Below are 17,414 nucleotides of genomic sequence, written 5' to 3'. Positions count from 1 at the left end.
TCTCAGATCTTATGTTTGTCAAGAAAACATTAGCTTCAACCCAAAAGAGCAGTAAAAGGTAAAGAAGGCCCTTCTTAGTATTTCACATTTTAAAATAATTGTTTCTTGAACAAAAGTAGCCTTTTGACGACAAAGCGAAAATTTACACTTAAAAAAGAAACTCCACCAACCCAATTAATTTAATCCACCAACCTCCAGTTCGTTATCAAAAAGTGTAGTTAAAGCCCTACTGTAAGCTGGGTGCATTATGATAGGGGGTGGGGATAAAGAGGGAAAGACGAGAGAGGGGTTGTTATTCTCAGCCTTTTATTAACCAGTTTCTTTCATTCTAGTGGGTCTTTATTATTTAGAAAAATGAAAATGATCTGGGGCTGTATCCATTCTCACCGAAAATTTTGGAGTAGGTAATGGCTGTCTACAACTGGCCCAACATATGCCCCCAAACTAAAACAAACAAACTCATTTGCCATACAAATTGTTTACGATTCATTAAAAAGCAAAATTGCATATCCTGGTGCTGGCAGCTGAGGCCGAGCCTCCACGGGCGGAGGGGGCATTCACTGAGTTGCCTTTGTATTGCTGGGAGGACCAAGCGGAGGTTCCCACTATGCAGCCCGGAGTCTGTGCGGCCAGATGACGCATGAGGTAATTTTAAAGCTTTATTTGCTTTTAGTGTGAAACTCGGAACTTGTACTGTCCTTTGGTTAAAAGAGTCATATCAGCCAGGGGCAAGTCTAAATTTTTTTTTTGGGAGGGGATACTGTTTGGGGGTAGTGAGGTGAAGGTATGGAGGGAGAAGGAATGAATTCTAGCCAAGGAAAGAGGAGAGCTAAGAGAAAAGGCAAGATTTCTCTTATTTTAATTAATCCTCCCCCCCTTCATCAAAGTTCTCAATTTCCCATCAACAGTGGGAAATTTACATTAGAATTATTTGTAACTGGCAAATCTAAAATGCTGTGGTATGTGGTCACCTTGGAGGGAAATAAAAAATCGATTTATTCTCTATGGTAACTTCTACAACTTCTTTAAAGAGCACTCTGATCTCTCACCCTTTTTCAAAGCAAAGATCTAGAAGCATTGAAGTCGAGAGAAACTTCCTGTAGTATGCAGCCTAAACAGCAGCATGTGAGCTTACAGCATTGTTTATTTTTAGTCAACTGCATTGCTAAATGTTTCCACCACTTTTATATTTTATATTCCCGGCGGTAAAACATCTGTAAAACAATTTTAAATGAAAAGCAACTTCCAAGTAAACTTTACAAAAAATAAATGACAGTTTTCCAAGTTAAAAAAAAAAAAAGAGGAGCATTTGGTGATCTTTGCAAGAAAAAAAAAACATAACACAATTTGCCATAAAAAGTAACAGTCTATAAAATCTATGAGCTCTTGAAATACAAGGAAGGAGAATGTCACCCAGAATATGACATCAGCGCGCAGGTTTTTTTTCTTTTTTCTTTTTTTTTTTTTTTTTTAAGGCTTACAACTTAGCTTAGAAAATAATAGCTAAACCAATCAGTATATTCATTTCTGGTGTTTAACAAGCTGCACAAGGCGAAGCAATAGGCAACATCATGGCAAACAAGTAAACCTTGTTCTTGCTGGCAGAAACTCTAATGGGAAAATAAGTGCCCTGAATAGTTCAGGATCCGAGTGGATAGTCTACTGCTAGTCTAATTAATCAAAAAGTACAAGTAACATTGTCCTGAAATCATTGGCAAAGTTTCTGTTGTCTAGTTAAGAAATCACAAGTTAAAAGACACATGTATACACATACCCACAACCACCTTTACTCAAAGGTCCTTAGGATGGACACACTGTACCCCGAGAGCAGCCGAATAGAATCCTGCAGTAGCTCACTTTTAATAGTCTCTCAGTCCTCAGAATTCCTAAAACTTGCCCAAATGATACCACCATTGGTCCAGGAAGGGGAAAGGAGAACTCTTTCCGCAGATCATGCAATGAAACCGACCATGTCCTGTCTTGTAATTCCATTCGCCAGTCTCTCCCTTCAACATCACTCTCTCTCTCTCTCTCTCTCTCTCCTTTTTTTTTTTCTTAAACTGATATCTATGTGAAATGAGCTGAAGTTCACGGTCCAGTTAGGAACGGATAATACATTCATTGTCCTGGCAGCAAACTTTTTTTTCACTCCCTGGAAGAATTCACGCTTGCCACAAGAATAATAATTACGGAAAACTAGAAATGCTCTGCTAACGAAGTAATCCTTAACGGACACCACCCTAACGAGGGCAGTGACGATGTGAGGACTCTCTTCCTCACAGGACTCGCATCTCCCGTGACAATAAACCATTGTGCTCCCTCCCAACTCACTCTACCTCGTAGAGATCCAAGATGTCAAAGGTTGTCTGGCCTGGTTGACCATGACATGTGAGTTAACTCATTCTGCGGCTTCATGGTAGAACTTTATTAAAACTTTATTTGGACCCAGAAAAACGGAAAGATAGAGAGTGTGGGTCTTTTCCAACTCAGAGCTAGAGTTCCTTAGGGATTTAAGACCTGCTCTGAGATAAACAAATGGGGGAAAAGTTAGATGAGAGCTACGGGTCCCTGGATGGAAAACAGGGAGTGGGGACCCAGAGTTCTCCCACAGGTGACTTCAGGCACTCTAATTATTGGGCAGGATGGGAATTCACCCAGGGCTTGCATCTCCCCAGCTCCAACACTCGTCCTCAGAAAATACCCCAGCCAAGGAAAAACCAAGCACCCCACAGTCCCTGAAAACAAAAGTAAAGGGGGTTGCAAAGCTAGAGAGAGAGAGAGAGAGAGAGAGAGAGAGAGAGAGAGAGAAACCTGATGGGGCCAGGACAAATGTTTCTTTTTCTTTTTCTTTTTTTTTTTTTAACCCCAAGACCGACTTGGCTAAAATACCCACCTCCACCTTAAAACTTCTGCTACTTAAAAAATAAAGAAAGAAATAAAAGAATAATAATAATAAAAAACAACAAAAAACAAAACCCAACAATTCTCAAACACTGTCCCATGGAAATCCAGGGTAAGCATTGCTGGGAACTCGAGTCGCAGAGTGGCAGAGAGAGGATGGCAAGAGGAAGCAGTGTGAGGCTGCTTCACTGAAGAGTGTGAAAAAAATCAAATGTGAATTTGATGAATGTGAGGTCTGGGACATTTTGTCAAAGAGGGAGGGAAAGTAGAAAAGGGAAAAAAAAAAAAAAAAAAAAAAAGCAGCCCCGGCTGCCAACTCACCATCCACCAAGTTCTGGCCGAGATGTCGTAGCAGAGCTGCCATTTGATGGAGCCGTCGGAAGCTTTCCCTGCCATTACGCTGTCAGCAAGCTTCATCTGATGCTAACTCACGGGAGATAAGACACCTAATTGAGAAAACATTTGCAGTGGCATGTGGGGCAACATGTAGTCCGGTCCATACCATATGGAATCATGGGTAAAAAAAAAAATCTCCTTGACAATGAACCAATCTCTCACAGACCCAGTGGCAAGGTGAAGTGGAGATGAAAAGTCTTCTGCTCCTAGCACTGTCTTCTCTCTCCTTTTTAAAAAACAAGGACCCACTGCTACACATCAAAGAGAGGCGGTTAAAATTAGGGCTTCATCACTCAGATGATTTTGGTCTGCAAGGTTTTTCCTTTCCTTCCAACAACCAATCCCCCTCTCTTTTTTTTTTTCCTTCTTTCTTTCTTTCTTTCTTTTTCTTTTTTTTTTTTTTTTTTTTAAGGAGAATAAAGAGATTTAATAGGACAAAGGCAGGTAGTGGACTGCGGAGGGAGATCGCCACAGGCTATTAGCCTAAAATTTCTGCTTGACAGATGGAACTGCTTAGAGACTATCATGCGATGTTTTGGGCTTTTTTTTTTTTCCTGTCCCCCCCCCCCTTCGACTTTAGGTCTGATTCAGTATCTGTTTTTCACAGCCACTTCTCTCAAGAACGTGAGCTGTGCATTTAAAAAAATGTTTAGTTCAGTTTTCCTGTCTTACACATCTCATTGGAAGCAAAGCGAAAAGTCTAAAACTAAATCTGGGAACAGCTGAACAGGTTTTCCAAGGAGTGAAAAAAAAAATTCTAGGGAAAAATATTTCTCCTTTCTTACCTTATTTTAAAAAGATTAACTCATTAGTTAATTTAGTTGTGAAGAATATAAACATGAAACAACAGTGGTTGAGTCCTTTGATTTTTGGTTCGGCTGGCATCGTATTTAGGTGTGTGTTTTTATGTGAGGAAATACATTACTGATATTTCACAAGTTCTAACCTAGGCTAGGCTGCACGCCATCTCTATTTTTTGGTGTTCTATTTTTTTTTTAATTGATTCTGAGCTTTTCTCTGTGAATAAAGTGATCAGTCATTATCAATTCAGTTTCACACAATTCAGGCTAAACTTGACATGAGTACTTCCTTATTCAGGGAAAATCACATCTGATTTCCTTATTGTAACCAAGCCATGTTCTTCACAGGGGTTTTTAACCACACATCCTCTCTTTAGAGGAAAAAAATAAACCACAGCACGGTCCTACCAATAAGAGTGACTGTAAAAATGATTTTTTTTTTTTTTTTAAGTGAGAAGTTCAGGCAACTGCTGAATTTCAAGTCATTTTACTTAAGGACTAAGAGGGGAGAAGAACTAGAGAGAATACCTTGTATTTGTTATATTTTATTCTTTCAAACTGTGTGAAACTAGGAACTGCAGAAATACCTTTATAAGAGCCGTGTACCAGACACATCCTTTTTTTTTTTTCCCCTCTGGATACAAGTGGTTTCTTGATCCCCAAGAACCTAGCAGTGATATTACAGTTCTCTACACTGCAGGTCTTCTGTATAGGCACTCCCGAGCCTGGGGGAATTTATCTACAGCATTTTTCAGGGCGATTGAATTGTGATTATTTAAAAAGTTGTACATTTACAGCCCAACTATCCTGTGGATTTTTTTCTAGTCACATTTTCAACTGAATAATATTTAGATGTACTTATTCAGGACACCTTTTATAAAAGGTGAAATTTGGTGGCATTTGCTTTCCTATTTCTAACCTTTTCCTGAGTAGGTGTTATTTTAACCATTTAGCATAAGGTAAATAGCTGTTTTGACAAAAATAACTTCAGTAAAGTGAATTTTATCCCGTTGCATCTGAAATGTTTTATAATTTAAAGCACGATGCACAGACTGCTTTTACCAAATGAGCCGCAAATGTAACAAAAAGACATTTTTCTCTCTCCCATCCCTCATCGTGATGGGATTTTTTTTCCTAATAATATGGGAGTAGGAAGTGGTATTGAGAATTATTATCAACTATGGCTATTGCCGTCACTCTTAGAAACATCTTTACGTTCTTTATTACTCTGGACTTAGCTCTCTTTTCAGAAAGAGTCTGCAGCAGCATAGGAAATGTTAAGTTACCTTCAGTGTCCACAAGCAAATGTACCTTCTGCTAGGATCTTGCCCTGAGCTTGCCAGCCAAAACATTTATTGCCTTGTGTAGCTGCAGTGTCATTAAAATGACCTGGCCTTTCTGCAGTTTACCAGTTAGAGAAAGAGAAGGAAAAATGCTGGAAATTCTACATAGAATGTAAAATAACATAAACCAGAAAAAAAAGGGGGGGAGAGGGAATAAGAAAAGAAATGAAGCAGCATTCTGCACTTGAATCAACCTCCTATTTCATTTCATCCTCTCTTACTTGCTTCTGAAAAGCGGACAAAACCAAAGCGTCTTCGTTTTAGGGTCTTCTCAGCATTCTCCAGGGCATGAAGGCATATGGGCATTTTGGATTCCTGAGCCCACAGCCTGAACAATTTCTAAGTATGTCCTACAGTAGGCTCTGAAATTGGAGGTATCCCTTATCTGAGCTCTTGCGTTTCTGAGACTCGGAACACCCTGTGCGTGTCCATTATTTATGAATGAATGGGGCACAAGGTACACTGGAGTCCAGATTTTACTTTGTGAATGATGGAGGCACCCAGGAAGGCTTTACAGGAGATGGTACAGTAGTTTTGAACAAAGAAATGAGAAATATTATTGGATAATAGTGTTTTAAATCCAGAACAATTAGGTGCATTTAACTTTATCATTGTTCTCTAAGAGGCTGGTGGAAGCTGTCCTTTCTCATACAGCAATCAGTCTTTTCACAGTGTGGCCCGTTGTTAATAGCCTTAAAACAAGATTAAATAAAACATGTTAAATATTGCAATTATTGTGGGAAATAAAATTATTTGGTGAGCATAATAGGGAGCAATTCAAGCATTTAACATGATCCAGGAAATGCTACTCCAAACAATTGCATTTGCTTTATGCATTTTTCCCCTTTGATTGCTGACAGATGCCTTTTTGGAAACAAACATCTAAATGGTTTGCTTTCAGTCAGAAAAAAAATATAACAGAAAGTGGCTACATGTTTTGAATTTAACTCTTGTCATTTGAATACTTCTTTCCACGGCACGTGAATGAATCTGAGGCAAAAAAGGGACCGTCATCAAGAAATAGCCCCATCAGGATTTGGACTTTCTTCCTTCCCTTGAGCAGGTTTTATAAGAAGTGGGAATCCTCTGGCTCCGAAGTCAAGTGGTAGGTTAAACCGCTGGGCATTCCGCGCGGCATGAGGAATACGGCCTGGTGACTGGGGGAGCATTGGAGAGGGAATCGTTTTCTCCTAGCATGAAACCTCTGGCAAAGAGCAAATCACTCTCCGGACTCCTGGCTCTTGTGGCCAACGCGCCCCAAATCGCTACCTCCTTCTGATGAATGGGAAGAACCCCGGACTGCTGAGGGGTGGGGGAGTCCCATCTGTATCTGCTACAGTGCACTTGGATAAAGGCCCCAAAGCCTCCACTGCCGACAGGTGTACAGTGCTAAGGAGGGGCTTGCGTTTGTCAGATGCTGCTAAAAGGCAACATGAAATGGAATATTAATGATTTTCAGAGGCTGGACAGTAAGTAGAGTGGTTGAGAACACTGTTTCTGAAGTTCAATTGTCCTTATCCTGGCTTGGCTGGTTACTAACTGTGTGACCACTCCCAAATCACTTAACCTCTCTGATTCTCTGTGTCCTAAATAGGAAACTGAAGATAATTTGTTAGTTAAGTAGATAGATGGATAGATAGTTACTTAGCAAAAATATGCATAAATTCAACAGTTCCTCATATGTTATGAGTGCTCAAGCAATGTTACTATTTTGTTATTGATGTTTTGTTATTATTATTCATCTGTTGAGCTAAATCCCCTCCTTTTTTCCTTCTGATCCTGCCTGGTGAGGCTGGGTTAGGTCCCTTCTCTTTGATCTGAGGATCTAACAACAGCCTAATAAATCTAATAGTCTTTTAATTATCTGTACCTTGCCCTGTTGCAGCTCTTAGCACCCTGTATGTATTCTTCTCATATTTACACAACCTTTTCTTTCTGGCTCTAACTATTGCCTCTCCTAGTGCATCGTCTGCCTTTGCAAGTTAACTTCTCTCTTTGAGACCCGGGCCACAGTGATCTCTAGCACGTTTGAATTTCTGTTGCCTTCCTTATCTGTATCATTCATTGGTACTTCATGTAAATTCACTGCATTGTTATTAATCTTTAATGAATATGTCATTCATTCAGTCATTCACTTACCCATTTAACAACAACCTCTGCAACGTAGGCAATTCATGTTTTTTCTTCTTTTTTCAAGCTTTGTTTCTAGAGCCACTGGAAAATTGAAACTCTAGAAGAGTAACCTGATTTTCAACGCATCATATAATGACAACTGACATGTATTGAGTACTTTCCTTTAGAGCCAGGTGCTGTTCTGAGATCTTTTTTATTTTCAGAGAGGTCCTCATGGTGTAGGATCTATCATTAACCCCATTTACAAATTAAAAAACAACAACAACCCAGGCTCCAAGAGTTGAAGCAATTTGTTTAGGGTCCTGGAGTTAGAGATGGAAGGATTTAGGAATTATGACTTTGGAGTTTCACCACTCTGGTGTTGCCTCTCAAACTATGAAAGCGGAAATAACAGAACTTAGCACCTGCTATGTGCCAGGTACTTTTTAAGGTGACTTTGGGTATGATAAGTCACTTAACCTTCACAAAAATCCCAGAAGTTCGTATTATTATTTTGAATTTGCAGATCAGGGTCAAAAAGTAAGAGTCTTGCCTACTGACACCTACTCAGCAGGGAGAGCAAAGATTCAACCCTATGTCTATTTGCCTAAAAGATTTTTCCTACTCTAATAAGGTAGCTCTCAGAAGACTTTAAAAAATTTCTTTCGTAGAGTTGGATGCTAGGCTTAACAAATGTTTATGGCTTTGGATATCTAGGCTGTTGGAAATCATGAAATTGGAAATGTATACTTTTGCCGACACTGTAGAGAAGTTTAGTTTAGGGCAAGGGGTATTTAAGACCTCTTTTTAAAAGCCTGTATTGAAGAAGGATTATCTACTATTAATACCTAGGTCTTTTTTCTAACCTTAATCAGGTGGAAAATCCTAAAATGGTGTTCAGGACATCAGTGTCTAACCCTGAAAATGAATGTGGACTCACACGGAAGCTTTGGAATAAGAGGAAGAATCTACACAAAAGGATAGATAGTCTAATTCCTCCAGAGCCCAGAAAAATGCCAAGGTCTTCGGTGGCAGATTTATCCCTACTTGATGAAAAGTATCGAAGTCTTCTGAACAGGTACACATCATTACTGGGCATGAGTGTGGGGACTTAAATAAAACCAGTGTCCCAAGTCACCTGGCATGGTTTTCTCACCGTATGGCAGAAGCAAATGCTACAAAGCTGAAAAGGGCAGAATTGAAGAAAATGCCAGGGGGTCCAGACAGCCCCATCCGTTTTAATGATATGCCCAGAGATTGCCCAGATTTTTGAACTAGGATATATAGATATTTTTTTTCTCAAGAAAAATATTGATGTTTTTTTTTCAGCAGAAACTCACCCTCCATGCCCTGTGAAGAATTCATTTGCTTCCTAGTGGCAGTTCTTATACTTCGTTTTCATTTAGAAATTCTTTGACTTGGACTTTCTCTGCATTTTCTGTTAACCAGCTGCCACCCAAGATTGAACTAAACCCTCTGCCCCCTGTTAAAAAAGAAAAAAAAAGGAAAACTGCATACAGCACAACCCTCTAATAAGTATATTCACAACTTCTATGCAAGGCGCTTAAGAAAACTAAAAGGTTAATATATTCTAACTAGATGTTGGGTGTAGAATGTCAGATCTGTCAAATTTCATTATAACTTGCTGCTCATTGAAAAAGATTTGATTTCTTTTGCCACTGTCCTACTATGTTCAAGTCACAGACTGCCAGCAGCAGCCCACTGAAGACCACAGGCTGGCAGTGAGCGGGCTCGAGTGGGAAACCAGCCGCAAGGACCATCTGTTTCCGATTTCTAGCTGAGCCAAGATGTGCGGTGAAGTGCATTCCATTCACCAGGCCAGCTTCTCCCCTGCTCAAGTTATTAGTGTTACAAGTGAAATTATCTTTTCCAAACAGCAGGGGAGCTATAATCCTTATGGAACAGGACCTTAAAACGCACACTCGCACTCACAAAACACACACCCACATACACATGCGTGCACAACATTCAGACATCTTTTGTTAAAGTTGTGTGTAAGGCTGCTTGTAAATCTAATTACAGTCTTCATGGGGTTTATAAAGTATGTTTTATTAAGCATGATAACCTCTGAGGCAGCAGCTTATACATTGGCCTCATTTAATCTAATTGAATGATCAAATATCTTTAGGATGCTTTTGTGGGCATGGTTGAAAAAGACAAGACGGATGTATTTAAACCATCTTAAAATGTAACAGCTTTCAGAAGCATAATGGGTTTTTAGGAATAATCAATGGGAGCCCTTGCTTGGTGGGCCCAAGTGAGCCAATCATGTGCAAATAAGACAGTGCTGAGGCGAATTGGCCAGTTATTAAATCCTCAAGGTGCCAAGTGACTGGTTGTCACCATGTAAGTTGGAAGACTATACGTGTTTGTTATTTGGGGTTGATCTTTCTCAAGGCTGACCACTTTTTAAAAAAATATGGAAGTGAATTAGCACAGCTGATTGTGCGATAGTGTAATAGAAATAGCAAGAGAAGTCAGGAGGGTTTAATTAATTAATGTAGTAAACACGCGTCTAGTAACTCATGTTTGCCATTGGGCTAGGTGGTCAGGATACAAATAAGAAAGACTTGGGAGCTGCCCTCAAGGAGCTTTTGGGTGCTTCTATTACAGTGTGATGGAAACATGGTGGTGGCCTAGTGGTGGTTCTTCCACATTTGATGCATGACTCTGGATTGTCACATGCCCTCTACAGGCTGGTCTGTAAAATGGAGATGGCAATGGCTGACTTTTAGGGAGTGTTGTCAGAATTAAATGAACTAACATATGTAAGAGGACAAAGCCGGTGATAAGAATTTAGCCGGTGTTCAATATATGTTAGTTTCTATTCCCTTGTAGTTATTCTGGGAATACTCAAGAACCTTGAGTGACCTTCCAATAGATTTCTCCTTGGTGGATGAGTAGCTCAGTGGATCTGGGGAGGTGGCCTTGGTTGTGGGTCTCTGGTCATGCCAGCTAGCCCTAGACCATTTCAGAAGGCAGGGCCTGCAGAGGGCGCCATACAGAGTCATGAATAATTAGGAAACTAATTTGGTTCATGGTGAATGAGAGACTGATTGAGTCTGATTTCTCCAAAAATGAACTTTTTTTTTCTTTTCAAAGCAAAGACCACATACATTTATTTCACATGAGAGGAGGGAGGTAACATGACAAAACTTGTTAGTTTGTAGATTAAGAAAATGAGGCCCAACAGAGAGAATTACCTGGAATTACCCAGCTAGTTCTGAGATCTCCAATCGAGACATCCAAATATTCAGTGTCTCTGTTTGCTGCTGTATCACTTGTTTCCCAATGTTTGAAGAGCTATGTCCTGAATTCTGTAATCAGTTGGATTCAGATGCACATGAGACCCTGCCACAGCTGCGCCTGCTGATTATATTATACACCTGGCAGTTGCGTCATTGCGCTTTACTTGTGTTTACAGACAGAAATGGAGGCTTCTAGCAAAGCTCTCTTACTGGATCAATGCGAAAACTAAGGACCAGTGTCCTTGGTAGAGTACCCAAAAGCAAACTTTGATTCTTGTGTGAAACTTGGGGAAATTTGTGTGTAAGAATTTTATTGGGGTGGCTGTCAGGATCAATACCTACAGAGAAGTAAAAGAAGGAGGAGTTACAAATCCATGCAGTCCCAACAGAGGTCTAGGTAATCCTATAGGGAACCCAGAGGCTGGAATGGCCCTGCAGAACTGTTCCAAATTGGGCAAGTGGGCCAAGCCTTTGTACTCTCACAATGACTGGTTGTTGAATGTGAGCCATCTCAGGCAAAAAGAAGAGACTTTTGACTAGATGGACCTTTCAGCCAAAGACAAAATCCAGAGGGGTATTAGCTGAGAGCTGTCAGGCTCCAATGTTTCCAATAGCTGGAGGGGATCTAGGTGGTGTGCCAGAGGATCCATTGGTACCCAGAGAAATCAAATGGCTTGCATAAAGACACCTGCCAAGTTAGTGGCGACTCGGGCCTGAAATGAATGGGTCCCAGTCCATACCTCTATTAGATTCCCAAATGACGAGGAGAAGGTTTTATGTCCTATTTGAGCAGAATCTACACAGTATATCCAGGAGCACCCCTTCTCATTGAGGAACAATGGGAAGTAGGGAAAGAAAGCCAAGACAATGAGGACACTGTTGAGCATTTCTTGGCTTTTTCTCCAGTTGTCCAGTGGCAGGTACCTTCCTTGGCATACACAAGAGTTCAGAGAGTGAATGAAAGAGAGATCTGGAGTGTGACTCTAAACTCATGCGGTCGGATCACTATTTGAATCACCAAAAAGCATCCTGGAAGAAGCATTCCAGGATGTGTTGGCATCTCACTGTTTCAGTGGAGAAAGAGTTTGGGTGAGAGAAGGTGGAAGCAAAGGGCAGCAGTGAAGTGAAAAATTGGTGTTTCATAGTCCCTGTATTTTCATCTCAAAGAAGCTCTTCCACAGAGTACCTAGTCAAGAAAAGAAAAGAAAAAACCTAAAGTATGAATGGTGGGGGATGATTAAATTCTTTGCTTTACAGGAGAGCTTGGAGAATAAATCTAAGCTCCCATAATCTTTTAAAAAGAGCAAATTTGCCAGTGGCAAGATTTCATTGTTTTTGATGGCTGAGAATTTTCCATATTATATATATGTGTGTGTATAAAATATACATATACATATATGATCATATATATATCATCTTCTTTATCCATTCATCTGTCAATGGACATCTAGGCTCTTTCTGTATTGTGGGTATTGTGGACATTGCTGCTATAAACATTGGGGGTGCATGCACCTCTTTGAATCACTAGTTTTGAGTCCTCTGGTTAATACCTAATAATGCAATTGCTGGGTTGTAGGGTAGTTCTATTTTTAACTTTTTGAGGAACCTCCATACTGTTTTCCATTTGCAACGATGTGGGTAGAACTAGAGGGTATTATACTAGGTGAAATAAGTCAGTCAGAGAGAGACAGATACTATATGATTTCACCCATATGTGGAATTTAAGAAACAAAACATATGAACACAGGAGAAGGGAAGGAAAAATAAAATAAGATGAAAACAGAGAGGGAGGCAAACCATAAGAGATTCTTTTTTTTTTTTTTAAGAGATTCTTAACTATAGGGAACAAACTGAGGGTTTCTGGAGGGGAGGTGGCTGGGGGGATGGGGTAACTGGGTGATGAGCATTAAGGAGGGCCCATCACCCAGTGGAATGAGCACTGGGTGTTATATGAAACCAATGAATCACTACTACCGCTGGAACTAATAATACACTCACTGTATGTTAACTAAATTGAAATTTATTTATTTATTTATTTATTTATTTATTTATTTATATTTTATTTATTCATGAGAGACACAGAGTGGTAGAGACATAGGCAGAGGGAAAAGCAGGCTCCCTACAGGGAGCCTGATGTGGGACTCGATCCAGAACTCTGACCACAACCTGAGCCAAAGGCAGATGCTCAACCACTGAGTCACCCCAGCGCCCCCTAAATGGAATTTAAATTAAAAAAAATTCCCCAAAAACAAAAATTTAAAATGAAGCACAAATGCAAACCACCAGAAAAAAAAAGAGTAAATTTGTTTAGCATTGAAAGAAGGCTTTTAGCTCTCTTCTACCCCAACTAATCCTGGCTCTTTCTGTTCCCATTACACCATCAATTGGATTCTTTTATTTGCTATAACATTTAAAAATATATATGAGAATATAACATATTTAGAAGAAGCCATCTTGATTTTTGAGACATTGTCCTTTCTCTGTTCCACTAGCAGAGAACATGATGTAAATGACTTGGGAATCCATGGGGCACAGAAAATCTCTAAGTTGGTACCTTTTCCCTGGACCTTGATGGGACAATTCAAGAGACTTATTTCTGCCTTGTTCTTCACTGTCCCAACACGATGGTCAGCCATTTCTACAGGGGATCGTGGACTGCCCCTTGTGAGAAGCAAATATAGGATTTCCACATGCACTTTGGGAACTTTTCCTTTCACTTCTTTCCTAATGGTTGGTGTAGACTCTTTCCCTACTCTCCTGCCTTCCTATATCCTCTTACAGAGCCTGTATTTATAGTTGAGAACTTTTTTCATTTTTCTCCATCCCTCTCTTCCTCCTTTCCTCTTGTCCTTCCTTCCAACATTTATGGAGCAGCTCTTATATTCCAAATACTGTGCTAGTTACTAAGCAGGTTCAATTATAATTAAGACAGGAACCCACTTTCATGGCACTTGCCCTTAGGGCAGGTTAAGCAAGGCATCCCAATTGCAGTGTGATAGCCACTGTGATGGGAACCTACAGGGTGCTAAGGGAGAACAGAGAAAGGACACCCAGCTTATTATAGGGCTGGTGGTGGTGGGTTGGTTGCATTTCCTGCAAGAAGTGACAGTGATGTTTGGTTTGAAGAATGAAAAAGTACGGCAGACAAAGGCAGCTATGAGAAGGAGGATGATGGCAGGAGTTTTTTTCTAGAAAAGAATAATACAGCAAAGACCTGAGGGAGAGCCTGGTAAGCTGAAAATAGCCCAGTGTGCTTGGAGAGTCTCACATTACCTGATCTTCACATTCTCTCTGTAGATGGATCTACAGCTCACCATCTGTTTTTGTATGGCCCACAAGCTAAGAATAATTCTTACTTTTTAAATGTTTGGGAAAAAATGAAAAGAATAATAACATAGTGTAACATGGAAATGATATGAAATTGAGATTTCAGTATCCATAATAAAGTTTTATTGGACACAGGCATGCTTATTTGTTTGCATGTTGCTTATGGCTGCTTTCGCACTACATTTGCAGAGTAGAGTACTTTAGGGCCATATGGTGTACGTCATATGGCCCTAAAAACCTAAAATATTTACTATCTGCCCTTACAGAGAAAGGTTTGCTGACTCCTGGCCTGGTGGTTGGGGCTTAGGGCCTGCAGTCTGTGGGCTTGGATTCAGACCCTGAGTCTTCAACTTCTAGTGATGTGACCTTTAGCAAATTTCTTAAATTGTCTATATGCCAGTTTACTCACTTGAAAACTGGTAATAATAAAACTTTAAGGCTTATGAAAATTGAAAGAGATATTGCCATGTAAAGTTCCTGAGAATAGGAAATGCTGGAATAAAATTATTTATTAAAATAATTAATGACGATTTCAACCATTTTAAGATATTAATAACATTTGTGATAAGATAAATATGATAACATTGTGAGTTGCCATATTCATTGCTGGAATAACTGCCTTGGGAATTATCAATTAAAAAATATTTCCTGTTAATAGATTAATGGGGAAAGAGAAAGTCATATTTGTGAGTGAGAAGAGAAAGCTGTGAGTTGCCAGAACTTCTCAAATAATTATAGCTAAAATTGATTGAGAGCCTGCCATGACGTGTGTTACTAAGCACTCTATGCGCATAGTCTTCATCTGATCATCATTTCAGACATATGAGGTAGCTACTCCTGTTGCTCGGTTTTGCAGGTGAGAAGAACAAAGCTTGGAGCAGTTAAGTTAATCCAAGCCAAACAGCCAGAAGGAGGTAGATTCATGATTTGAACCCAAAGTGGTCTGATGCCAAAGTTTCTGTTTTAACTACTGTGCTTTTGGAAAAATCTTCTAATGAAAACCAGTGACCTACATTACAGGGCCCAGAGATGTGGCTGTGGCTGGCACATCGGAGCATCACTCTGAGCTGAGCTCTGCAGAAATGCTGGTTGCTATTGCTACTGCCCAGGGTCCATTCTAGGGTCAATTTCTCAGAAACTTCCCATGAGAACTACAACCAACATTATTCCTTGAGGATTGTCCTATTAGGAGTGGTCCTGCATGTAATCTGTTATTTGGGTACGGGGATATGGGTATGGTTGCACTTGGGGTAGACAAGAACGAGTTTGGGTATGTAATGGGGATAAAATGTTATGATTAACAAAGAAAATCTATTTTCTTTGAGAAAGAAATTGGAAATCTGTTGACTGGTGCTTTCTTTGAGAAAGAAAATAGATTTTCTTTGTTAATCATAACAAAATCTATTTGGTCTTCAAGTATTATTTAGTGACATGGGAATTTGCTCACAAATTCTTTTACCAAAAACCAAACCCATACCATGATTGCAGTTCAGTAATAATGTGTATACATGTATGTATTTTCAAAAAGATAGGGAAAGAATATACCAGGATAATCAGTAGTTTCTCCCTGTGTGTTGAGGGAATAATGGTGAATATAATTACTATTAATCACTACTTTCTTTTTCTGGAATTCTAAAACAATGAAAATAAGAAAATAAGATAAGAAAATAATAAGATAAATGATGTGGAACTATTTATCAAAAAACTTAAAAAATCTTTAAATTCTTCAATGTCATAATTTTACTGTGGTACACTATCATAAACATGGATCAACTATTATATATACAGATATATGTTCATTTTAGCATTATTTGAAATAGTAAAAAAAATTTTAAAAATGTCCTGCATGGCACAACTACATCAAAGCATATTAGGTAGCCATGAAAGAAAATGTTTACAAATGGAAAATGCTTATGCTATTATACTGTACTCCACTTGATCTTAGCCAAAAGGCCGAGAAGCAATTGCTATTATACTGTAAGTAAAGCAGGGTATAAAATTGAACATACAGTATGAGCACAGTTCAGTGAAAGCTCAGTGATCTACTCATTAAAAGACAGAAAGAAAACACATGCAAACGTTAATGGTTGTGTATATAATTGGTAGGATTATACATTTTTCTCCTTTTCCTGCTTCTCTGCAATTTCAAAATCTCCTTTAATAAATGGATATTATTTCTATAATGAAAACAAATAGGCATTAAAAAACTATGGAAATTGGAAATCTGTTGACTGGTGCTTAGTCTTAAATATGTCCCCCTCTCTCCATGACCCACTGCCTGACCCTTTATCTCTCCTCATTTTCCAGATAAGCCTCAAGTGGCTTAATGAGAACTCGAAGAACATCAAGTTGGGAACTGGGAGATGTGGATTCTAGCCAGGAATGCCACTAACTCACCGCATACTCTGGGGTGAGTCCCTTTTCCTTTTGGAGCTGCAAGTTCTTTATCCATAAAAGGAGGAGAGCTTAGATTACATCAGGGCTTCTTAAGGGACTGGGCTGAGAGGGAGTGAGATCTCAGTGGTAGTGTGTGTTGTCTGAAATCTGGATCCCTCTCCTCCAACCCAACACAATACAAGTTGTTCTCCTTTTATAGTTTCTTTAATGAGTTTACTGGACAAGTTAAGTGAAGAATGATTCCAATGTTAATTGAAGTTTCAAAACCATTGTATGGGACACTCTAGATTGTTGATATCTAGATCATCGACTACTTACAGGGTGTAGCTACTGTTCATGACTCTATTTTAATTTTAAATTTTTTATTGTGATAAAAAAACATATAACATGAAATCTAGATTCTCAAGTTTTTTAAGTGTACAGTACAGTATTGTGAGCTATATGCACGGTGCTGTAGATCTCTAGAACTTTTTCATCTTGCATGATAGAAACTCTATACTCTTTAAATAACAACTTCCTGTTTCTCCCTTCCCATAGCCCCTGGCAACCACCTGTTTACTTTCTGCTTCTAAGAGTTTGACTACTTCAGATATTTCACATAAGTGGGATCATGCAGTATTTGTCTTTCTGTGACTGGCTCAGCAGAATGTCTCCAAGTTTCATCCATATTGTGGCATATGACAAGATTTTTTTTAATTTTTTTTTTTAAATTTTTATTTATTTATGATAGTCACACACACAGAGAGAGAGAGAGAGAGAGAGAGGCAGAGACACAGGCAGAGGGAGAAGCAGGCTCCATGCACCGGGAGCCCGACGTGGATTCGATCCCGGGTCTCCAGGATTGCGCCCTGGGCCAAAGGCAGGTGCCA

General features: G+C 39.4%; 1 long non-coding RNA gene across 9 annotated transcripts in view; it reads left to right on the top strand.

Moving 5' to 3' along the window:
- Positions 1-361: 361 nt before the first annotated feature.
- The window catches only part of LOC144310698 (uncharacterized), a 276,452-nt gene continuing 259,399 nt past the window's right edge, over positions 362-17,414 (top strand). For 3 of the 9 annotated variants that reach the window (XR_013376364.1, XR_013376363.1, XR_013376365.1), the window contains exons 1-2: positions 366-645; positions 16,456-16,558. This is a non-coding gene — a long non-coding RNA (uncharacterized LOC144310698). Of the gene's footprint in view, positions 646-8,427; positions 8,631-16,455; positions 16,559-17,414 lie in introns of all 9 variants that reach the window. The other 6 variants (XR_013376366.1, XR_013376370.1, XR_013376367.1 and 3 more) reach the window with 6 other exon arrangements.

The sequence above is a fragment of the Canis aureus genome, chromosome 3 (genome assembly GCF_053574225.1).
Source record: "Canis aureus isolate CA01 chromosome 3, VMU_Caureus_v.1.0, whole genome shotgun sequence".
Taxonomy (NCBI): Eukaryota; Metazoa; Chordata; class Mammalia; order Carnivora; family Canidae; genus Canis; species Canis aureus.
This window is presented reverse-complemented; position numbering and strand designations above follow the sequence as displayed.